This window comes from Physella acuta, unplaced genomic scaffold (genome assembly GCF_028476545.2).
Source record: "Physella acuta isolate Inbredline_101_S28 unplaced genomic scaffold, ASM2847654v3 ptg001715l, whole genome shotgun sequence".
NCBI classification, from domain to species: domain Eukaryota; kingdom Metazoa; phylum Mollusca; class Gastropoda; family Physidae; genus Physella; species Physella acuta.
Genome location: NW_026733227.1, coordinates 27,501 through 54,258, shown reverse-complemented (window position 1 = coordinate 54,258; position 26,758 = coordinate 27,501). Strand labels below are relative to the sequence as shown.

Below are 26,758 nucleotides of genomic sequence, written 5' to 3'. Positions count from 1 at the left end.
CATATTACTTGTGGATTTCAATTTCATTATAGATCTAATCACTAACTTCAGTTTTTAAAAGTGATTTTGCTTCCAGATCTAGCGTATTTTCAAAATTACGTAGATCTAGATCTATTTACTATTTGACAACCGTGTCAGTAAAAGGTCACCGCTTCCAGTTTCTTAGGTTTTAATTATGTTTGTCATTTTGAAATATTATAAGTAGCATTAAAACGACTGCATCTATCATCAACATTGTTTTTATAGACCAGTTCTAATTATACATTCTGTTCATTACCAATTCTAACAGGCCCTAACACCCTGTTCACCTACACTGACACTACACTACTACACTATCTGAATGAGGCCACAGACAGTCGTAACTTTAAATTAATGTTTAAAGTACTAAACAATTATAATTAGCCATTTAAATGCTGCAACAATAATAAAAAAAATTGGCATATAGACATATTTTACTAATATTGTTTTTATATAGACTTTCTATATTTAACTGTTATTTTTTTTTTCCCCAGAGTTTCTAAAAGTAGTAAAAGCCAGAATTTTGAACATTTTTTAAAGGGGAGGGCGGTCGTTTTTTTTTCAAGAATAATTATAGAAATAAGCTATAAACTGGTATATTTTGTAAAGTTTGACATAATTACAAATAAATGTATGCCTAAGTGACATTCCTGTGTAATTATATTGTTAATTTTGTGGATTTTAAGACCTCACTACATGTAGATGTAAAAAAAAATTCAGTTGATTGAGTGTGGTTAATCTACAATTTGAACGTGATGTAAATGTCTAGTGCTATTAATTTTTATATTTTTGAATTCATCGATTGTTAAGCAACAAAATTGATGTATAATATGTCAATATTTGTTACTTTGAAAATTGGCGAAAATTGACCCTAAAAGGAGATGCTTGAGGGCTGGATCTGTTTCCTGCCATATAATAATAGATATCTAGATTAAGTAGGCCTAAAGATCGTAAACAAAATTAAATATTTTTGAATTGGCCTAGCTAAAGTACCTAGATTTAGATCTATCTTGAGCTAGATTATTGTCATTCTAGATCTAATAAATACAGCAGTTAAGAATACAGTGGTACGTTGAGATAGAAAGATAATTATTTCCGTGGCATAGATGTCCTTGTGGATCTATTCAAATTTAAATCTCTTCTATTTCAAATTATATGAAGATCTATATATAATACAAGCCTAGTTATAAAATTATTAAAGCTACACATTATTCTTAAACTTAATGGAACATGGCTAAAATTCACTGAGCATTGTTGCACTTACGACTTATATAAGGACTAAAATACTAAATAAAATTATTACGTTAGCTTAAAAGACCTAACTTTCGTGACAGCTTTTCTCTTCTTTTTCGCAATGCTTTATTTAAATTTAAGTCACTTTCATGTGTTGGTAGCTTAAAATAAAACTTGTTTAGGAAGTTTATTTCTTTCTCCCTTTCATAATGTTGCAAATATGAGTAAGACGCGTATTATTAAAATTAAATAGCTGCGATGAATAATCGTTTGCATCTTTTTTGGGGTATTTCTTTACCATGAACTGTGAAAGCCACAGAATATGGTTTCTCAAATTTTTCTTGTAACTCAAAGCGAAATGTTACTCGCTCACCTGAATGACAAGTTTATTTCATTTTTTGATCAAAATATCAAACTCGAGCACACACTTTAGTATAAATACCAGCCCGGACAGCGTTTGCTTATAACAATAAATTGGGTTGATTTTAGAGTTAAAAACAAAAACAGCGGTCGAATTCTGACACATAGATCTAAATGACATGCATCTGGTGTGAATACTGTATGATTTACACTTTTAAAAACATTTATAGGCCTTTACTTTTAGTGAACGTTAATTAATATCGGGTTTACAGGCCAGGGATGACGTTCTTTGAATGGACGCCTGTGGAAATCCAACTTTTTGTGGGCCTCATAAATGAATGACACCTAAGAGGATGGAGGTGTGGGTTTTTTTTACGCTTATACCGTGCTTACTGTTTTAGTTGGGCCTAGTTTAACCTCTGTATGTTATTGATAATTTCCTACATAGTGTGGTTTGATATTCTTTGTTTTCTTTTTGCGTCTATAATCAAACGTGCCACCAGTCTTTATCGTCTGCTCTGTAACGACATTATAATATTCTCATGGATATTTACGTTGGTTCAAGGTTAGTATGCATTTCCAGCTTTCTCGTGCCCAATATAAAAACTTGAATTACAGTTCAATAACTATCGTGACACGGATATACAGGCTCAGGAGTTTCACTCCCATTAGCCAGGGAGATCTCGACGTAGTGAACTCCAACTAAATGGCTGAACTGAATCAGGCTCACTGAGATGTTGGTTTGAAACACTACATGATGGTCGCTTATCCATCCGTAGGCCCTATCCAGGCTTTACTTCCCCCACCACCAGACGCGGGAAATGTCTTACCGTCTGGTACCCGGCTAGATCGCGGAGCAGAGGTCGGAAACTTCTACAGGCCTAAACTAAACAGTCATATATTATTTAGTGCTACTGACGTAGCGGGTGGATCTCGCCTGTTTTTTTAGTGTGTGTGGGGGACAACATATAACCATGCTATAATAATCATTAAAAAAGTTAAAAAAAAACCCACGTTTTCTGATTGAACTAAAAAGAAAATAATTGTTATACATCACAATAATGCAAGCGATCACTCTACTATAAGCGATCAAAAACGTGGGGCGCCGTGATTTTCTTACAGTTTCTAATACTAATGACTTTTATTAGGGAGCTTGTAGAGAGTCAACAGTATTAGAAACTGTAAGAAAATCACGGCGATCCCTTAAACTTTCTCGAATATTCTTATATAAAACAACAGGGGATGGGAACTCGGGATATAGTTATGTTTCTTAATCCATTTTAAATACTTAATCTTTTATAAAATAGAATAGAATCTCATAGAAAAAAGAACTGCGCATTAAGCGAACGCCAAAACAAAATGTGCATAATAGTGCGGAATATTATTAGTACTTTATAAATTTACATGCGTTTTTTTTTTTTTTTTAGAAATCGGAAATAGCGTAAATTACTACTTCGGTCAACGGAAATTACTCAAAATTTGACAGAACGAAGAGAATTAGATCTTTTACTTACGTGTGAAATTTCATTTATCTATCTGAAATAGTACTCAAGTTATAGGCTTTTGAAAAATTCAAAATAGAAAAAGTACCACTTCTGGTTGTCGGAAATCGCTCAAAAGTTGATAGGGATCTACGATTTTGATAAAATACTTATATATAAAATTTCATCAACCTAGTTGTAACGGACACACGTTATCGTGTTTACACACACACACACAGAGAGACATGCGGACAAGATTGCAAAATTATGTTTTTCCGTATCAGTGAGGTGTAAAACGTCGAGATTTGTAAAAATCTCGATTTTTTTTTTGCACGATTACAAGACTTTCTCTATACTTCGTATGTACGAGAGAGTAAAAAGAAAAGCAGGTTGAAATCAGTCAATGGTCTCAATGGCGCCTAACCAGTTGACACGTATACTTAATTGTATTGGAGGGGATCCCTTCCAACACTAATATTAAGATCAAAGAAGAAGAGAAGTAGAAGGTTAGATGTTTGTAGCCAATTTACCGCTCATTGAACACAATTGACAGCTTTTTAAATTAGCAGTTTTGTAAATATCGGTGTCGAATGTTCCTATAAGTTATAAATAATCCATTAATATCTTGAATGGTATGCTGATTAGGATATATATATATATATAAAATAAGGGGCCCCCAAAAAGTTTCAGCCCGGGGCCCCGCCCAAGCTTAATCCGCCCCTGGCCACGTCCGCTATTGGAACCCGGCATTAAGTTAGTTAAGCACTGTATTAAAATTATACCTTTTATGTTTATTTGATTTTTCTTGTGGATTTGCTCATATTTTGTTGTCTTTTATTGTAATTAGTTATGCGGAATAGCTAGCGTTAGTTCTTGTTTTGCTATTTCTAAATACCCTATATTTAGCTATATATAGTAGTGTATACAAAATCATTAAATATTTTGTAATATCGTAAGACGTCGTGGTCGAGTGGAGGACGCATTACCTCCCGAATCTCGATCAGTTACGGGATCGGAACCTATCAAAGCTCTCGTTTTTGCGTGAAGTAAAGTGTATTTATCTAAGTTTAACATTCCATTGAGTTGTTTGCATAAGTGTCTTTTTTAAATTTATTTTTTTAAATAGATTTTTTTTTCTAGACTTAGGTTTTTAAACACGCCAATTATATAAAAAAAAACATCGTTGCTCCATTGATCGCCCGCTCGCGTTTTCTGGTCAGCGCAAGAAAAATACCGACACGGTGTAGCCAGGGTCACTGTGAGTTCACTTTGGTTTAGATGTGAACAGTGTATAGCAGCATACGTCATAGCTATGAGCTTGTCGAGATTTGTCGTCGTCATAGTTCCCCCTCCCCCCCCCCCTCCCAACCCAGCAAGAGGGAAAAACGGATTTAAGGGCATTGTGAGTTCAAATGTTACATATTGCTTCTATTAAAGCGTACTACAACGCATGCGAGATATTCGTGTTCAAGAAAACGGGCCCGGGAGCTGTAGTCCATGGTCGTCCATAAATGACGTCACACTCTTAGGGGGGAGGGGGGTCCGTAATTTTGTGACGGGTGTGTGATAAGAGGGAGGGGGTTGTAGGCTGAGATGTGACGCCATTTTAAGGGGGGGGGTCTGGCTTTTTGTGACGATGTATGACGGAGGGGAGGAGGTAAAAATCGTCAAAAAAAGCGTGATGTCATTTAAGGATGACCCCATGAGCTATTTTATACAATTTTATATATATATATATATATATATATATATATATATATATATATATATATATATATATATATTGACGGATACACCTATGAAATCAAATTACGTTTAACAGAAGAAAAAATAAATAAAACACATTTTAACATGCGCGCTCAACATTCGCTCGGCCATAGAAGTTCATACCATAGGCCATAATTATATTATAGACCTAATGACACCCGCTCGCCATTACATTTGTCAGGAAAGATATCGGGTACTTAAAGCAAGATCCCAATAAATAATTTAGAATTACAAGGAAAAAAATCACAATAGAAAAGATATAGGCCTATTCCGCATCTTAAAAGAATTTTTGTATAACTAAATCTTAACAATTCTATTGGCTGGTCCCAATAGCGGCCGAGGCTATTAGAACACGGGTCCCAATAGCGGCCGTGGCTATTGGGACCAGAGGCGTAGCGACCCTTCCCGGCGCCCGGGGACAAACTTTTCGATTTGCACACCCCCCCCCCCCTCAAACTTTCAATTTGCACCCTCCTCAACCTTTCAATTTATTTTTCCAACCCATTTTGGCGCCCCCTAAGGTCGGCGCCCGGGGACATATGTCCCCCCGCCCCCCCCCCCCCTCGCTACGCTACTGATTGGGACCCGGGTCCGAATAGAATATAGATGCATCCAAATAAAAATAATTTATTTAGGCCTATGTAATAGCGGGTCATGTACACATATGTATTGGGACTCAATTATAATAAATAGGAGATCTGAAATTCTAAATGAAAAATAAATTATTTATTAGACCTACAATAGACCTAGATTCTAGTAGGCTAAATCTATTTAGTATTTAAATTTAAGGCTCAGCCATCTACTAAAAATATTATAAAGTCATAAAATGGCCTACTTAATTATAATTACTAATCTGGCCTAAGTTAAAACTAGATCAAGCCTATTTTATTAATAGAAATAGTATGAGCCATTAGAGTTACGATGTTATGGCCTTATGTAAATTAATGTAATCAGTGTAAGTTATTATGATATCGATCGAGCATATATTATATAAAATCGTATAGAGGCCGCTCTCTCTTATAGTCATTAATCTATTAGGTCTTACAAGTAGTTTAGCCTATATATATATATATATATATATATATATATATATATATATATATATATATATATATATATATATATATATATATATATATATATATATAATATATATATATGCTAAATTATTTAAATTAGGCCAAAGGCCTAATTTTAAATTATTAGGAAAGGCTTATTAGGCTTTAGTTTTTAATTAGGCAACAAGGCAGAGGCTTAATGTTGCTTATAGATTTAATTTTAAATGTTTATGCTATACGCTACTCTGCGGCTATGACTAACTATAGAGTATATTATAGCCTAGACCTACCTAAATAAAATAGTTCAACTCACTTAGCTTACCATAATTTTTAAAATGATGTTTAGTTAAGTATTCAGCTCTCAGCTAAGGTCCATACTTGTTTATCCAATACTATTAATTATTTAATAGCCTAATTAGACCTAATTATAGGAGTTAGGTCTGATACCTAAAGTCCTAAACATAGGTCGTAGAGTAATATTATTGAGCTAGTAATTACATACAGTATTTATACAGGCCTTATCATTAATTTGGAAGTCTGTGCATTGACCTTTGTAATAGGTTGTAATGATTTTCAGATGTAGCAGCTTATTTTTTATCAGATTGTACCATAAAATCAAAATTAGAGTAGGCCTTTTTAAAACAATGCATGAAATATTAATTTAAATAATATAAACAAATAGCCTAAATATTGTAAATAACAACTACACAAAGTTAGTCATAATAATTTTTATAAAGGTATCTTGAATTTCAACTGGAGGTGGTTTTGATAACTATTAATAATCTGAACACTAAAATAGGTAGACTTAACATAAATTTGTTCCAAAAACATATTTAGAAATTGGTTTAAAAAAGTGAGGTTAGGATTGGGTTCATAACTAGTTGAGGATTAGATATGAAATTCATTGTGTTTATCCATGTTGTAATTTCTCTTATACAGGTTCACCCAAAAAAAAAAAGGAAGATCTGATTTCTACCAGTAATAAGACTACAGTATACTAAATGACACAAGATGTTCTTTCTCTGTTATCACTTACATTAGACATCAAAGCATGAAAAGGTATGACAATTATTAATAAGCTGCTTTAAATTTTATAATTTGTTTTTTTTATAACTTAATTGTACCACTTTTATTTCCAATTATAATAAATATAATTTAGTGTCATTTATATTTTTAAATATTTATATTATACTAGATATAATTTACTTCTATAATATTACTATCCAGGTTTAACAGTCTGTGCCTACAACATAGATTATGATAGATCTCCAGGACTAAAACTAAATTGCAATCAGTATATCACAAGTATTATAATAAAAGCATCTAATCTGCTTCAGTGGCCAGAACTGGGTGAATCCTCTCAAACTTGAATCAGGTAAGTTACCACAAGTTTACTTTGGTTTATTTTGAACATGTTGATTGAGATAGATTTTTATTTGTATAAATATTGTATTAAAAAAAAATATTTTACCTAGTAAGACCAAGTCATTTGTGATGATTGATACAATATGTATGTTTGTTTGATTTGTACTAATGTACATACATACATACACACATATATACATACATACACATATATATATATATATATATATATATATATATATATATATATATATATATATATATATATATATATATATATATATATATATATATATATATATATATATATATATATATATATATATACATATATATATATCACATTATCATTTTGTGGTTTGTCATACAAATTAGAATTATTTACTTAATTTGTCTTAACTGCTCAAAAGGAACTAGGCATACTTAATGAGCGTCAAGCTGATACAGTAGCTGCACAGAAGAATTTATACAAGGTAAATATTGATACATTTTAAGGCTTTCTTAAGGATACATGTAGTCTTTTGGGAGAAATGAATTACATTATTTAAATTAGGCCTATTAGTTTATTTCTCTAGCTCATGTATCCTTACAAGAACTTAAATTTTTTACCTTTAAATTTTATAGATACCTATGCCATGATTCATTTCATTCAATCACTTTTTTCTTGTTTTGTTTTGATTTATTAAACTAAAGATGTTTTTTTTTTTTTGCTAATGTCATTATTTCAGATGAATTTTTAAGAAAATCATTTTGTTTTGTTTCAGGAAGTGAAAAGTGATGTAAAAGGCAACTAATACGTCCATCTACCATAGTTAAAACAAGAATCTGCAAACGCCCATAATTGCAATAGTCTTGATATAGGCCTATACATTTTTGGCTTTATATGCAATTGTTAGGTTTGATAAATAAATTATTTCTCTAAATTTGATGAATTTGGTTTTCTTACTGTGTACAAAAGATGTTAGTGTTAGTGATTGAAAGTTGAAAAGTGTTCTATGTAGTTATAGTATTCCTAGCACCATTTGACATTAAAACAGCTGAAACTCTGTAAAGGAACTAGGCATACTTAATGAGCGTCAAGCTGATACAGTAGCTGCACAGAAGAATTTATACAAGGTAAATATTGATACATTTTAAGGCTTTCTTAAGGATACATGTAGTCTTTTGGGAGAAATGAATTACATTATTTAAATTAGACCTATTAGTTTATTTCTCTAGCTCATGTATCCTTACAAGAACTTAAATTTTTTACCTTTAAATTTTATAGATACCTATGCCATGATTCATTTCATTCAATCACTTTTTTCTTGTTTTGTTTTGATTTATTAAACTAAAGATGTTTTTTTTTTTTTGCTAATGTCATTATTTCAGATGAATTTTTAAGAAAATCATTTTGTTTTGTTTCAGGAAGTGAAAAGTGATGTAAAAGGCAACTAATACGTCCATCTACCATAGTTAAAACAAGAATCTGCAAACGCCCATAATTGCAATAGTCTTGATATAGGCCTATACATTTTTGGCTTTATATGCAATTGTTAGGTTTGATAAATAAATTATTTCTCTAAATTTGATGAATTTGGTTTTCTTACTGTGTACAAAAGATGTTAGTGTTAGTGATTGAAAGTTGAAAAGTGTTCTATGTAGTTATAGTATTCCTAGCACCATTTGACATTAAAACAGCTGAAACTCTGTAAAGGAACTAGGCATACTTAATGAGCGTCAAGCTGATACAGTAGCTGCACAGAAGAATTTATACAAGGTAAATATTGATACACTTTAAGGCTTTCTTAAGGATACATGTAGTCTTTTGGGAGAAATGAATTACATTATTTAAATTAGACCTATTAGTTTATTTCTCTAGCTCATGTATCCTTACAAGAACTTAAATTTTTTACCTTTAAATTTTATAGATACCTATGCCATGATTCATTTCATTCAATCACTTTTTTCTTGTTTTGTTTTGATTTATTAAACTAAAGATGTTTTTTTTTTTTTGCTAATGTCATTATTTCAGATGAATTTTTAAGAAAATCATTTTGTTTTGTTTCAGGAAGTGAAAAGTGATGTAAAAGGCAACTAATACGTCCATCTACCATAGTTAAAACAAGAATCTGCAAACGCCCATAATTGCAATAGTCTTGATATAGGCCTATACATTTTTGGCTTTATATGCAATTGTTAGGTTTGATAAATAAATTATTTCTCTAAATTTGATGAATTTGGTTTTCTTACTGTGTACAAAAGATGTAAGTGTTAGTGATTGAAAGTTGAAAAGTGTTCTATGTAGTTATAGTATTCCTAGCACCATTTGACATTAAAACAGCTGAAACTCTGTAAAGGAACTAGGCATACTTAATGAGCGTCAAGCTGATACAGTAGCTGCACAGAAGAATTTATACAAGGTAAATATTGATACATTTTAAGGCTTTCTTAAGGATACATGTAGTCTTTTGGGAGAAATGAATTACATTATTTAAATTAGGCCTATTAGTTTATTTCTCTAGCTCATGTATCCTTACAAGAACTTAAATTTTTTACCTTTAAATTTTATAGATACCTATGCCATGATTCATTTCATTCAATCACTTTTTTCTTGTTTTGTTTTGATTTATTAAACTAAAGATGTTTTTTTTTTTTTGCTAATGTCATTATTTCAGATGAATTTTTAAGAAAATCATTTTGTTTTGTTTCAGGAAGTGAAAAGTGATGTAAAAGGCAACTAATACGTCCATCTACCATAGTTAAAACAAGAATCTGCAAACGCCCATAATTGCAATAGTCTTGATATAGGCCTATACATTTTTGGCTTTATATGCAATTGTTAGGTTTGATAAATAAATTATTTCTCTAAATTTGATGAATTTGGTTTTCTTACTGTGTACAAAAGATGTTAGTGTTAGTGATTGAAAGTTGAAAAGTGTTCTATGTAGTTATAGTATTCCTAGCACCATTTGACATTAAAACAGCTGAAACTCTGTAAAGGAACTAGGCATACTTAATGAGCGTCAAGCTGATACAGTAGCTGCACAGAAGAATTTATACAAGGTAAATATTGATACATTTTAAGGCTTTCTTAAGGATACATGTAGTCTTTTGGGAGAAATGAATTACATTATTTAAATTAGACCTATTAGTTTATTTCTCTAGCTCATGTATCCTTACAAGAACTTAAATTTTTTACCTTTAAATTTTATAGATACCTATGCCATGATTCATTTCATTCAATCACTTTTTTCTTGTTTTGTTTTGATTTATTAAACTAAAGATGTTTTTTTTTTTTTGCTAATGTCATTATTTCAGATGAATTTTTAAGAAAATCATTTTGTTTTGTTTCAGGAAGTGAAAAGTGATGTAAAAGGCAACTAATACGTCCATCTACCATAGTTAAAACAAGAATCTGCAAACGCCCATAATTGCAATAGTCTTGATATAGGCCTATACATTTTTGGCTTTATATGCAATTGTTAGGTTTGATAAATAAATTATTTCTCTAAATTTGATGAATTTGGTTTTCTTACTGTGTACAAAAGATGTTAGTGTTAGTGATTGAAAGTTGAAAAGTGTTCTATGTAGTTATAGTATTCCTAGCACCATTTGACATTAAAACAGCTGAAACTCTGTAAAGGAACTAGGCATACTTAATGAGCGTCAAGCTGATACAGTAGCTGCACAGAAGAATTTATACAAGGTAAATATTGATACACTTTAAGGCTTTCTTAAGGATACATGTAGTCTTTTGGGAGAAATGAATTACATTATTTAAATTAGGCCTATTAGTTTATTTCTCTAGCTCATGTATCCTTACAAGAACTTAAATTTTTTACCTTTAAATTTTATAGATACCTATGCCATGATTCATTTCATTCAATCACTTTTTTCTTGTTTTGTTTTGATTTATTAAACTAAAGATGTTTTTTTTTTTTTGCTAATGTCATTATTTCAGATGAATTTTTAAGAAAATCATTTTGTTTTGTTTCAGGAAGTGAAAAGTGATGTAAAAGGCAACTAATACGTCCATCTACCATAGTTAAAACAAGAATCTGCAAACGCCCATAATTGCAATAGTCTTGATATAGGCCTATACATTTTTGGCTTTATATGCAATTGTTAGGTTTGATAAATAAATTATTTCTCTAAATTTGATGAATTTGGTTTTCTTACTGTGTACAAAAGATGTTAGTGTTAGTGATTGAAAGTTGAAAAGTGTTCTATGTAGTTATAGTATTCCTAGCACCATTTGACATTAAAACAGCTGAAACTCTGTAAAGGAACTAGGCATACTTAATGAGCGTCAAGCTGATACAGTAGCTGCACAGAAGAATTTATACAAGGTAAATATTGATACATTTTAAGGCTTTCTTAAGGATACATGTAGTCTTTTGGGAGAAATGAATTACATTATTTAAATTAGGCCTATTAGTTTATTTCTCTAGCTCATGTATCCTTACAAGAACTTAAATTTTTTACCTTTAAATTTTATAGATACCTATGCCATGATTCATTTCATTCAATCACTTTTTTCTTGTTTTGTTTTGATTTATTAAACTAAAGATGTTTTGTTTTTTTTGCTAATGTCATTATTTCAGATGAATTTTTAAGAAAATCATTTTGTTTTGTTTCAGGAAGTGAAAAGTGATGTAAAAGGCAACTAATACGTCCATCTACCATAGTTAAAACAAGAATCTGCAAACGCCCATAATTGCAATAGTCTTGATATAGGCCTATACATTTTTGGCTTTATATGCAATTGTTAGGTTTGATAAATAAATTATTTCTCTAAATTTGATGAATTTGGTTTTCTTACTGTGTACAAAAGATGTTAGTGTTAGTGATTGAAAGTTGAAAAGTGTTCTATGTAGTTATAGTATTCCTAGCACCATTTGACATTAAAACAGCTGAAACTCTGTAAAAAACAACAAAATACTAAAAATAAAACAATCTAGGAATGATGTTTCTCTTAGTGAGCACATATTTGGAAAAGAACTTAATTGTTTACCAGAGAATACTGGGACCCAGTTTGTACCCCAGGCAAAAAGTGCCTATGGTTAATAATATTGTTGTTAAAGAAACGTATCAAACAAACAGGATAATATTAATAATAAACACCTCCACACTAGAGAAGTATGGAATGAATGTTGCAAGGAATTCAAATCAACTTTGATGTTGCTAATTGCTACACTGGCCGTAATTGGGCTACATTGACTTTTGCAGAGGTAGGCAACTGTTTTGTTTTAACTTTAGATGTCGACTAAATAAAGAAGAAAACTGACACGCCTATACCAAAATCAAGAGCTTGTAAAGTTCGTGGTTGCTAAACCGAAAAGTCCTGAGTTCAATCTCCGGTGTAGATGAGGCTCTATAGTTGGGAATAGCAACCCATCTTGGGGATACAACGCTTGTTCTTGGATTTAAAAAGGATAAGAAAAGAAATCCAGAAAGAAAAGCAGCTGAACGAAGAAGAAAAAGGCTGGATATATTGGGTATCAACTGTACAATTTTAATCGACACACATTTCAAACTACACATGCTCCTCAATGACAAAGTTCAGTGAAGCCATAATGTTGAGTTTGACTGAATGAAGGACAACGATATTGTTATCTCATGCAAAGTTAAGGTTTATTGTCTCAAAGACATTGTCGTGGATTGATTTAGACTAAGACTTCCAAGAAGTTGGTAAAAGCTCTATCCCCCCCCCTGTTAAATAAGCCGACAACAATGGCTCTTCTTATTTCTCTTGTCTTTTGTCTGTTGCTAAATCTAGCCAGTCAAGACAGTACCGCAACCAAAGGCAGCACTATGTTTGACTCTCACCAAGACAACCTAACCCAACCAATGAACCACTCTACCTGTGAAAATGCTCAAACTGATTCGCAGCCAGATTTCAACCTGTTCTCTGTGAAATCAACAAATCATGCTCCCATCAATGTACCAGTTTATATCAAGGTAAGAGCATCATCTTCCAACTTGACACTGGAGCATCTCTAACCGTCATCACAAAGAAGGACTTTGACGCTGTCACAGGAGGATCAGTGCCTCTACAACCATGTCACAAGTGCCTAACAACATACACAGGTGTATGGGGGAGTATATTTTCAGTGAACAAAGCAAGAGAATCTAGTTTTACTTCAATAGATGAAGTTATATCTGAAAATGAAGGTGTCTTTGGTAGTTCAGGATTACTAAATGATAGGACAGTGAAGATAAGCATTAAAGACACAAATCCAAGATACTGCAAAGCTAGAGTTCCACCTTATGCAATGAGGGATAAAATTGAAAATGAGCTAAGTAGATTGGAATCTAATGGCATCATAAAGAAGGTAAACTATTCTGATTGGGCAACGCCCATTGTGCCAGTGTTAAAGAAGTATGTTTCTGTAAGAATTTGTGGAGACTATAAAGCTACACTGAATAAGCAAATAGAGCTAAATAGGTACCCTATTCCTAACATTGAGGAAATTTCTTTGAAGGCAGGAGGAGACAAATTCACTGAATTGGACTTTAGTCATGCTTACACTCAACTAGAACTGCATTCAGATTCAAAAGTCTATACGACAATAAACACACATAAATGACTACCAATATGAAAGACTATGTTTTGGCATATCATCTAGCCCTGGAATTTTCCAGGCTGTCATGGACAGTATTTTTAAGGATATTCCAAATGTTTGTGTTTACTTTGACAATGTGTATATAACTGGTAAGAATGACACTGAACATCTTAAAACACTTGATAAAGTCTTGAAAATAGTTGGTGAAAAGGGTTTAAAGATAAACAAAGATAAATGTCAATTCATGCTGACAGATATTAGTTTTCTTGGTTATATTTTAAGCAAGCAAGGTCTCAGACCTCAACCTGAGAAAACAAAAGCCATTAAAGAAGCACCCAAACCTGAAAATACCCAACAGCTAAGAGCTTTTTTGGGCTTGATAAATTACTATGCGAAGTTCGTAGGGAATCTGTCTGGTAAACTATCACCACTGTACAAGCTGCTGCAGAAAAATGCAACTTGGCACTGGGGTAAACAACAAGATGCTGCTTTTAATGCAGCAAAAGAAGCTTTGTCTTCTGACACCTTACTAACTCACTATGACCCAGGGAAAAGACTTATCTTAACATGTGATGCTTCACCAGATGGTGTAGGAGCAGTTTTATCACACATAGATGAAAATGGTGACAGACCCATTGCTTTTGCCTGTAGATCTTTGAACCAGGCTGAGAAAAATTATTCTCATAGGGAAGGCTTAGGCATTATTTTTGGTGTTAAGAAATTTCACAAGTTTCTGTTTGGTAGGAAGTTCACCATCTTTACAGATCATAAACCATTGCTAGAAAATGTAAATTCTGGAATTAATGATTTAGATCCTAGACTTCCTGAGCTAGAGAGTCCAGATGGTCAGAATCTTGAGTCACCAAATCAAAAGCCACTGAGAAGGTCACACAGGACAATCAAAGTCCCAGATAAGTTAGACCTATGATTTTAAAGGTCAAGAGGACTTTGACATCATTGTTTTGTATTTTAATTATGTTGTAGCATATTTTGCATTTGTTTGTAAGGATGTAATCTACCAAATGATTCAAATCATATAATGTTCATGTTACAATATATTTGGTGATTTTAGGATACTATCATTTGTTCTATTGAGAGCTGTGTTGTTGTTTACTAAGGGTAAAGGGATGTAATATATTGAGAATTGTGAAGTCAAGGGAACTCACTCTTCTTGTATTAGTCTTATATTTATAATGTTGTTTTGGGTAATGTCCCTTGTTTATGTCTGTTTTCCTGTTCCTGTTCCGTCATGTTAGCTGATTAAAAAGATCTATATACAATCAACGTGGCTTATCGTCAGTGTATAATAATAGAAATTGCTCAATCTACCTCACTAACCCTAGCGCTAACCCTAACTCTAACCATAGACCAAAAAATAACCCTAGCCATAGCCCTAGCCTTAACGCTAACCCTAGCCCAAACCTTAGCCCTGACCCTAACCCTAACTCTAGTCCTAACACAGTAGCGTAAGCAGGGGGGGGGGTGGGGAGCGGCCGCTCCCCTTGAGGTCATTTTCAGCAGTGGCGCCTTTTTGGAAACTTTTTAAACTCAAAGTTTTAAACAATGATATTTATTAAAAACATAGTTTTGGTCGGCACATCTATGTAAATCACAAGATTTCTTTTCATGCAGCAATTAAGCATTATTGTACTAGTCTAGTCCTAGTAGTGTCTACGTTTACAATACGTATTAACAGCTGGATCAGTTTGCCATTCTAAAAATAACCTTTAAGATGCATTGCAATGTTTAAAAAACCTCTACGGGTAGTATCACTTGGTAAGAGGGGTATTTGGTTTCAGGCAACTGTATAATATATTTGCTTACGAATAATTGAATTAGAAAATGTTATACATATAACTTCACACATAATTACTTTATATATACAGTTTGAATCGTGTGATTAATTTTAAAATAAAATACTTAAAAAAAACTTTTTAAAAAACCACGTTTTTCTTGTGGACTAAAAAGTAGAAAATATATTTTTCTTTTGTGCTTCCTCGAGCTGTGCAGGTTCTTGTGATGACTGACATCTTTTATTAGAAAATTCAGTCAGAAATTGAGATAAAGAAAATTGAGATAAAGCATCTAATAATAGACCATTAGAAACGCTAGCGTATTGCATCAGTCACACTGATGTTTAAAACACGTCAAATACTTTTTTTTACGTGTTAAAGAAAAAATCATGTTCATTTGTGTCACTTTAGCGAATGACGAAATCTGCATCATTATTAACAGGATACTATTTGGCCGATGGTGCCTGTTAGTTTTAAGGGGCCAGGGGTCGTACGCCGCGCCTATGCGGTTGTGTAATCGGGGGTGGGGGCCCTGAGAGCGCCCCTGTACGTCTCTGACACATGGGTGGTCACCGAAGTGTGTTCTAACATATTATTTCGGTGAGTGATTAATGTACACTCAATGTTTACATGCGGTAGTGTAGGTAAACCCGTGTCCTGATATTTATGATCCAAGCGCAGGCATTGTTTACATTTAAATAACTCATTTTTAGAAAAGAAGGTCACGCGTCTAAAACATATAATTATAATTGATAACGCATTGGTGAAATCCTAATATATTTCGTCAAACTTTCTTCTATCCCCGCGGCAACGGCTAGTATATATATATATAACCGATACAATAGGCATGTCTCTGATCTCTTTTTAACTTATCACTACTGTACTCAAGCAGTACCTCTAACCAGAGGCGTCACAAGTTGGGTGCGGTGCTGCGGGCTGAGCAAGGTGCAAAAATTCCGGGAGTGACACCATGTCGAAAAACTGCAAAATATATAGAAGAAGTAAGCATTTTGCCAGTTCAATAAATGACTAATGAGAGTTAACTGTACTAATAATTGACTACAGATAAAAATCTACTTTTAACTGCACGTTTAAAAACTATGACCAAAGGGATGGTGGGGGGGGGGGGGGGGGGGTTGAGGCTTAAGGGTGAGGGAAGATGATACAAACTGCAAAATGTATAGGTGAATGCATGCTTGTTGAGTATTTGGATAACAGATTTGCTAAGCGACGACCCGAGAGGGACTGATACCAAAATCTAATAATTTACGATGAAAACGATGAATTAATAGGTGGATTATGTGCACAAATTGACGCCATTAGGGCAAAATGGGAAGTCACCAAATGCAGATATATATATATATATATATATATATATATATATATATATATATATATATATATATATATATATATATATATATATATATATATATATATATATATATATATATATATATATATATATATATATATATATATATATATATATATATATATATATATATATATATATATATATATATATATATATATATATATATATATATATATATATATATATATATATATGAAATTTTGCTTATTTGTTTGTGGGTTTGTTTTTTTCCTTTATGCAGTATTACATCTTTCTCCTATCGCCATGCAACTTAAGTTAAGAATACCACTGGAGATACTTTACAAGGACGGTGCACCAGCATGATGCGATTCGATTCTTCTCTATATAAGGTATATATAAGTAAAAGTAGATTGCGGTTTAACCCCGTTCATCAGCTCGCCATAAAATTTTAGGGGAGGTTTCAGCAAAAAAATCTTTTTTTTTTAAATTATTTTACCAGGGCGTCGCTCATGGAGGGTGCAATTTTTCTCTACGCGGTTTGTAAAAAAAACAACGGATGCTGTTTGACACCGTTCATCTGAGTGCCGTTAAACGTTGGAGAGTTCGTGAAAATACTCCCGAGAAGGTTTCTGCGAAAACAAAAATTAAAATTTATTATGAGCGTTTCCCGGAGGATGCGAGTTTTGTTAATACACGGCCTGGTGCCCATAATTCCAGCGCGGCGATACTAGAATTTGAGCGTACTGCATGGCGGGGAAGGGGCCTTACTATACTCAGCGGTAAAAAGCAACAACAGGCGCAGCCTCCGGCGTCCGGATTTTGCGTAACCCGAAGCGCCCCGTGCTACCATGTGAACACTATCGCGCCTACTTTCGTTTTTTTTTAAAAAAAGCTATACACTAAAGACACGATGGGCAACAATAATCGTTGACTATATGGAATCAGGCGCGTCTGCCGGCGCCCGGCAGGATGCGATTAGGCGCCCTGGGATATCATATGAGCAATAAGGTTGTGTTAAAGAGCACTCTACAATATTGACTCTGTGGCACACGACATTCGATGACAAAACCGAGCCAGGGGCCGTCCGCGGTGCCCCTGCGGTACTATAACCTGGGCTCCCGAGAGCGCCACACTATGTCCCTGACACCCGGGCGGTCGTCGAAGTGTGTTCTACTTCATTATTACGTATATGGCGCCTCCCATAAGAAACTTTAGTTTTCTTTCTCGCAGAAATATTCTCGGGAATATTCTCATCTATTCTCTAAAGTTTCATGGCACTCGAATGAACAGCATCCGAGTTTTATTTTTTATATACCGTGTATAGAGAAAAAAATCGCTCCCCCCCCCCCCCCCCAGGGGCGCCGCCCTTGCAATAATAAAATATTTTTTTTTTTGCAGAACCCTACCATTGAGTGATCTAATCATCACCCAAAGTTTCATGGTACACGGATGAATGGTGTCAAACCAAAATCGACTTTTATTTTTATATACCGTATATTGAGAAAAATCCCACCATTCCGTGGCGCCGCCCATGCGAAGTAAAAAAAAAAATATTTTTACAGAAACCTTCCCTGGAGTGTCCCAATCAACTCCCTCAAAGTCTCATGGCTATCGGATAACCGTGCCACACCAAAATCGATTTTTATATACCATATAAAGAAAAAAAAAACAAATCGCGCCCTGTCGGGGCGCCACCCCTGCGAATTTGAAATTTTTTTTTTTCCGCAGAAACCTCCCCAGGAATATTCTCAACAACTTCCCAAAGTTTCACGGGGATGTGATGAGAGGTGTAGTAATGCATAAAGGACAGACGGACAGACAGACAGACAGACAGACAGACACACAAACATACATTGCTTTATATATATATATATATATATATATATATATATATATATATATATATATATATATATATATATATATATATATATATATATATATATATATATATATATTTATTTATTTATTTATATTGTTTTCCACCCCTTTTTTTTGCTGTTTAATACTTACTTTTATATGCCAAATATGATAAAAGTATTCAAAAGGCTTTAGATTTTAAACTGTAAAAAATAGAAAAAAAACATTGCATATCCCCTTAAATTCGATTAAAAAATAGGCCTTTATATTATGTTTTTTTTTTGTATTTTGCAATCTTACTATGTATTTCTTGCTGTATAGCCTAGATTCTATAATAATCTACTAATATATTCTATATTTCACATTACTATATTATATCTTTTAGTAATCTCTGCCCTAATGTTTTCTATACTGAATAATCAATATTCTGTAATTCTAAATTGTGTATAATTTAATCATACAATCTCTAAAACTAATCATAACTATGATCACAATTAAACTCAGCAACCCACTATATTAATTTGTATTGCTGAAAATAATTTAATTTTCAATTTTTAAGACAGAAGATACTTTATAATAATAATAATAATTATTAGCTCAGTAAAATGAAAGATTGTTTAATTTTTCTTATATTAATTTTTTAAGCAATCCCAGTCAGCACACATATATTGGCCCAATGGGCTAAATATTGGCTACCAATATTGGCCACATCTTGGTGCAACATGGGCTTAACCTTGGCCAGACATTGGTAGTGAAACTCGGCGTGATGTTGGCGCAATATTGGCACAATATTGGCTATATCCCGGCTTCATACTGGCCCAACATTGGCTAGATCTTGGCCAAATATTGGCTATATCGGCCCAATATTGGCTATATCATTGTTACATCTTGGCTCAATATTGGCTAAATCCTGGCCCAATATTGGCTACATCTTGGCACAATAATGGCTATACCTTGGCTCATTCTGTATTATATTCTGGCTATATCTTAGCTTAAATCATGATTTTCAACATACAAAAAGATCCATTCTCATATCAGTCATAATATTTACAAAGTAATTTGAAAATGTGAAAGAAACTTGAATCAAAATGTAGTAAAGCAGCAATACATTCACAAAAACTGTATGATTATGTGAGTAATGTTGATCAATAAGTAAGGCTTATGAATAGTACCATCTTAGCGCTGTTGGTCATGAAATTAATTGTTGCTCTGAGGTCTCCACACGACTATTTACATCTTGTTCCCTCAGAGGAAGCTGTAACAATAATAGGGAATTTGAAAGACAATCTTGAATCAATTTAAAATTCTAGTTACCTAAATTATTAAAAAAAAAAATTAATACATATCAAAATACACAATTAGTTTAACATGTGATGTAGATCTAGAAAGTTTTAAAAATTCAGTCCTTCTATAATTGTGTCTGCTGTTTTTCTCTCTCTCAGAATTGATATTAAAGATAATTTCAAAACCTTACAATATGAATAGGCCTACTACAGTAAAAAAATTATTTCTTTAAATGACTATTTACAAATATTTAAGCCCCTACCCCAATGCTTGATAATTATACCTAAAATTGAAAAACAATAAATACTACTTATATGAACATCATCCCAAATAAACTTGCATACTTTTTAATACACAAAATACACAAAAATTAACAGGCCTATGGATTACGGTGTGATGATTTGCTACCCAGTCTGTTCCTGCCAGTTTCCTTATTAGATTGTCTTTCAATCCCATTACTTTGTGTTTTCTATTTGTTTTCTTCAGGTAAGTCGAGTGTCAAAAGTGACTCCTAGGTATTTGGGGTGGTCATTTTTTTCTAGCTCTTGGTTTTCTAGGGTTAGTTTCATTTTTTGATGTTTAGTTGATAGGGTGAAGATTGAGTAGGTTGTTTTCTTGGTATTAATAGATAAGCCACAGATTTGGTTAATTTGCTGAGCTTGTCAAGTGTTTACTGAAGACGAAATTTTGAAGTACCAATATATTCCTCTGAGCTGATTAGTGAAAGGTCGTCTGCAAACATACTTCTTTTTACTCTCCTTGGGATGTTTTCATTTAAGTCATTTATATAAATGAGAAAGAGAGTAGGAGACAAGACTCCTCCTTGAAGGACTCCATTTTTTAGTAACAGTATGACTTCTTTTTGCTTGCATGGAGACTGATGCTTTTCGGTTGTTTAGGTAACCTTTGATCTAGTTTAGCATGTTATGAGATACTTGATGGTTTATTAGCTTTAGAATTAAACCTTGCTCCCAGACCTTGTCAAAGGCTTTTTCAAAGTCGATCCACACTATTGAGGTTGGTTTTTTTTCTTGAAAGCCATCTTCTATTTCCTGAGATTTCCATTAGATCTGCCCTTCCTGAAGCCTGCCTGTCCGTCTGCTAGTAGATTGTTCGATTCTATAACTCCAACTTAACTTTCAGTTTAACTTTAATTCAAAGTAAAAACAAAAATACAAACCATTTTTAATAAATTGTTAAGTCGGAGTTTCTTTCAGGCACCTTTTCAGAAAAAATGTGGGAAAAAACACTTCCTTTGGAGTATTCTCAACGACTTGTCAAAGTTTCTTGGGCCCTGTTCGACCCCCCCCCCCCCCCCCCCCCCCCCACACACACACAAACACTGAATCCCACTACTTGTTAAGTAAGAAATTTACTAGGGGCCTTTTTGGGACTTTTCATTATTTCTATAATAGAAAAGAAACTAGATTTTCATTTTCTTTTTAAAATTATTTATATAAAACAAATAATGAAATTGCAATGTAAAAGTTTAATGCTAGCTTTACGGTAGCTACGCCACTGAAGCCTACTTATCTTTTATTTGGAAGTCCGTGCATTGAACTTAGTAATAGTTTGTTAAGATTTTAGGATGTAGCAGCCTAATTTTTTATCAGATTATAGTTTATACCATAAAATTAAAATTAGACTTGTACTTGTACAAGTCTATTTTTAATTTAATTAGGTCTTTTAAAAACAAGGCATGAAATATTAATTTGAATAATATAAACAAATAACCTAAATAACCTATACAAAGTTCAATAGTTCTTATATTAAATTTTTTAAGCGATTAATAAATCAAAAGTTTTTTCCACTAACTAGTTTGTCGTTGAGAATAATGTATAATCGGCTGAAGGAAACACATTAGTGCAAGCAATAAATGAAGTCGCGATAGAAATTGCCAAGCAAAAAACAAAACAAAAAATACTATAGGAGAAAATCTCATCAATCTATGCATGTTGAAGATGGTGAAATTAATTTCTGGGGATTCCAGTGCAGTAAAGATGCAAAAAATATCTCTTTCTAATAATACTATTTAGCGGCTTATAGCAGCTATTTCCATATAAGTTAAAGAACACATTTTGAATGAACTTAAGCTTTCACCATTTTTAATTTGATAAACCAACAGACGTGAGTTCGCAGATGCTGGTCTTTGTCTATATTCATTCAGATGTTAGCAAAGAAGAGTAGCTATTTTGTGAAGATACCATGGAGAAAATTAATACGTTTTTTTTTTGTTAATCTGGATGATTAAAATGGGTTAAACCGGCTATGTGGTTGTACGGATGGTGCTTTAACCATAGGGGGTGTGACCATATGGGGTTTGACCACAGCTGAGCTTTTACAATAGGGGGCTTGACTATAGGGGGTTTAACCCCAACGGGGCTTTGACCACAAATGGGCTTTGACCATAGGAGGTTTGACCACAACGGGGCTTTGACCACAGTGGGACCTTGGCCACAGAGCAGGGTTAACCATAATATATAGATTTAAAAATAGAAATTAGAAGCTGTTATTTGAATTTAATACGATTTTATACATCGTCCCCCTAGTATTATCTTTTTCTATCTCCCAAAATGTAATTTTGAGTAAAACGCATTTGAGGTTTCAAGGGGTCTGATTTACCAACTAAATATATTAAACTCATTTATTTTTTAATAAAATATTAAAGGGCATTAAACAATGAGCATTGATGCTAATTTTATGACTTTATGTAGCAATAGAAGACCAAAATAATTATTTTTCACTTTTGAGATAGAACAAAATACTATCAACTTGATCAGGATCAGAAAATTGTATAATGTTCTGTCAAATTTTGTTTTTTTTACAGCTAATTTCAATAGATTTCCAGAAGTGTAATGCACTTTTTTTATGAGTAATAATATACTTTTGTATGATTAGTATCTTCTTTTTGTAAATCTGACTGTCCTTGGTCATTAATTTTCACTTTTCATCACTTCCATGGCAAAATTTATATATTAGAAATACATTACATGACATGTAGTTTTTACAGTTCTTTATTAGTGCGTTTGTGCATTAAAATGTAAAGTTTATTCTATAACTTTGGGTTATAGGCATACATTAACATAATTTGATTTGTGAGTGGCGAGTCTAGTTAGGGTGACACTCAGTGTCAACCCTCCACCCTCTTACAATTTTACATTTTTGGTTTTGTGTCACTCCTCTACCCTATAATTTTATTTTAAGATTAACAAAATAAAGAATTATATTGACTGTAAATTTTAGTGTTTTTCGCATTGGTGTCACCCTCTAAATGGCGTCACGTGCGAATCACACCACGCCCCCAGCCTTGTGATACAACTGGAATTAGAGTATTAAGATAATAAACGCAAAACTCAGGAATTAGCTTAAAAAATAATGTATTAATTTTACACAATATACACAGTTCCTAATGCAAAAACAACCAATCTTGTAATTGAATATTGTGAATATATATAAACACTGTTTCTTTTCTCATAATGACACTGCATTACAAGGTCTCTGTTGTTTTTATTGTTCTCTTTCGCACTTCTCTGTGGATAGAAATAAAGACTACATCAGTACAAAGTGCAAAAACAGAAGCTTATCCCTCCCCCTCTTACCAATTTGTAAGCCCTGCTTGGGGGGGGGGGGGATAACTAAAATCTACCCTTCTAGACTTATCTATTACTGTTCGGTCAGTGCAAGTCCGGTTACCCAGACTGGTTAATCCTTAACCCTAGTCTAAATTAAAAAAACAAAAAACTAACAATTTAATAAAATTTATTACATTGAACCAATCAAAATAAGAAAGATGATAAACTACAGAATACACAAAACACGACAAAAAAACTCAACGGGACGAAACACAACTAAACAAAACACCCAATTTCGGACCACATTCACGAACTAAAAACCAATACTACACAACAATAACCTACATTCAGGATAAAAGTGGAGCCACACTCCAAAACAGTGTGCATAAATAATAACATCAAAATATAAGCAAGACACAATAACCAGGCTATCAACCATTTTAAAATCAAAATCATATCAGCGCCATAATAGCGGACTACTTAACTAAAAACCACAACAATCCTCAAAGGAACACAAAAATTGACATACACCTTTTTTTTAATAGAATAATTAAATAACTCCCCAGCCCCTTACATGCACCCCCTGTAATACTAAACTGAAAACATGGAATAAACATATGCATGATTTTAAGACTAATAACTTACTAACAATTAATTACTTCACATTTTGATCTGTAACAAAGACATTGTTTTCATCATCCATATATTGGAACACCTCATTATGATTTTGATATAAATACAAAGTTAACCCTACAGATACTATACTACTAAACAATACAATTAGTATAGGTATACATTAACAATATTAGGCCTATTATCAATTAAGATATTTTAAAAATCTTTGAACTAAATATGTGTAAAATAACAGTTAAGACAACATATAAAAGATAAATATACTTACGATTCAGGATCTGGTAATTCAGTCAGTTTATTTGCATGACAACCAAAATCGACTAAAAGGTGTTCACACGCCGCAATTTTGATCAACGACTCATAAGTTACATGACAAACAGCTAATTTCATTGGCTGAATCGGACATAGAACATTATAATTCCAGCGTATCCAAGGAAAATGTATGTTAATTAAATACTGTTAGAACAGAATCATATTATAAAATTGACATAGAACAAGATTATACCGGACATTAAGGATAAAAAAAGCATGCCAAAAGTATAGTCAAAGAAGTAGTACTTGTATGGTTAACTAATGACAGATGTTCTATAGCACCCAAATATGTCAGTACATATATTTGACAATATATCTGAACAGCACTTAGTAATTTTTGATGCAGCATTCTTTATAGCCGTGTGCATGCCATATGTAGACCAAGGAAACGCCACAATTGAGGAGAGGCTGAAGACTGTAATGCCATCCTTCACTAATGTTATTTGTTCGTGCTACACCATCGCCAGTCGTGTGTATTTGATTACAATTTTTAAAATTAATCCGTACAATATATAGACAAAGCGCTTGTTATTAAACGCCCGCATTGAACAAACCACCTGGGATCAAAGACTGCTGAGAAAACACCTGTGGTCAAACCCCGTATGGTCAAAGACCCTATGGTCAAAGCACCTGTGGTCAAAGGTCCGTGCACCAAAATCGGGCTTTCAGAAAGTAGTAAAAGATTTAGCTCCATAACCACTGCATGGTTAACCAGTATGCCATCGCAATCAACACTCTTCCGTCTAAATTGCTAGTAAAAGTTCTAATTATATTAAATCTGGAGCCCTCAAACTATGCAAAGACATTAATATTGATCACGAGGTTCTGCTTTTCTACACTACAGTACGCTGGCTTTCAAACGAAATGTTGTGAATCGTTTTTTTGAGTTGACATCTGAAATCATGTTGCAAAGGAAACAAGACCTTTCGATATACTTAAACGACAGAGCAGTTGGAGGGAGTATCGTACCAAGCAGATATATTCAAACATCAATTTAAGCTTAATCTGAAGCTTCATGATAATCTGTCATGATAATCTCTGGGCATTTTTATCAAAGTTGTAATATTGGCGAAGAAAAATAAATCTGGGAAATATTGAAATTTGAGGAACTCTGCAGTGTGGTTGATGAATCTGATTGGGAGATAATTTTGAAAGAAACGATTTCTGGGCACCTTGAATTTCTTGAAAACAAACTGCGGCGCTATTTCCCTGAGCTGAAAGAAGAAGAATCTACATTGACGCGTTACCCATTCTGTTTCCCTGGATGTTGCCAGCATTCCCGATGAATTTTTCGATTTGCCGAATGATTCCGCGTAAGATGCAGCTATATATATATATATATGTATATATATATATATATATATATATATATATATATATATATATATATATATATATATATATATATATATATATATATATATATATATATATATATATATATATATATATATATATATATATATATATATATATATTTTTCTACCCTACTGTTATTATGTTATTAAAATGTATCCACTTTTTCTGGGAGCCTAAACGAAAATGATATTTGACATTAATCTTTTTAATACGTTTTAGCAGTTTGCGTGTATTTAATATTTTCTTGACGTTATGCGAAAGAGTAAAAACCGTGGCAATACAGAGGTTCCATTAACATTATATCTCATAATTTATATTACATTGACTTTAAAAATTAATTTTTTATGTAATTATGATACGTAGCTTAATTAACAACTTATTAGGTTTAAAACAAATGTTATACTTTGTCGTTTTCTGTTTCTGTTTAAAATAGTATACAATTATTTGAAAAATAATTATTAAAAAGGTTACCTCCCTTGAAAATGGACCGAATGACGTATTTTTTTGTTTACTTTTTTAAAAAACAGTTACTATGCTTATATTAAAAAATTGATATATGAACATATTTACCGACTACAATGGATTTTTCCGACGTGAATAACGTTTTTTTTTTGTTACCCTCCAGGGTCGGTTTACGACCTCAAATAATATTAAGGGGATCGTTCGTCAATTTATTTATATATATCTCATATAAGGAGAATTTCACTCGCGGTCATCTTTTAGCCCTGCTCGAGGGCTTTGAGTCTGACCAACAGTTTTTCCATACGGCCTAGTCA

General features: G+C 32.7%; 1 long non-coding RNA gene across 2 annotated transcripts; it reads left to right on the top strand.

Annotated features, from left to right (window-relative positions):
* Positions 1 to 1,998: 1,998 nt before the first annotated feature.
* LOC131930088 (uncharacterized) lies at positions 1,999 to 8,185 on the top strand. 2 transcript variants are annotated; one of them, XR_009384082.1, is made up of 5 exons: positions 1,999 to 2,176; positions 6,857 to 6,976; positions 7,145 to 7,292; positions 7,693 to 7,755; positions 8,047 to 8,185. It is a non-coding gene; the product is annotated as an uncharacterized LOC131930088 (long non-coding RNA). The 2 variants fall into 2 exon arrangements; XR_009384081.1 differs by lacking the exon at positions 1,999 to 2,176 and adding an exon at positions 5,722 to 5,814.
* The last annotated feature ends 18,573 nt before the right edge of the window (positions 8,186 to 26,758 follow it).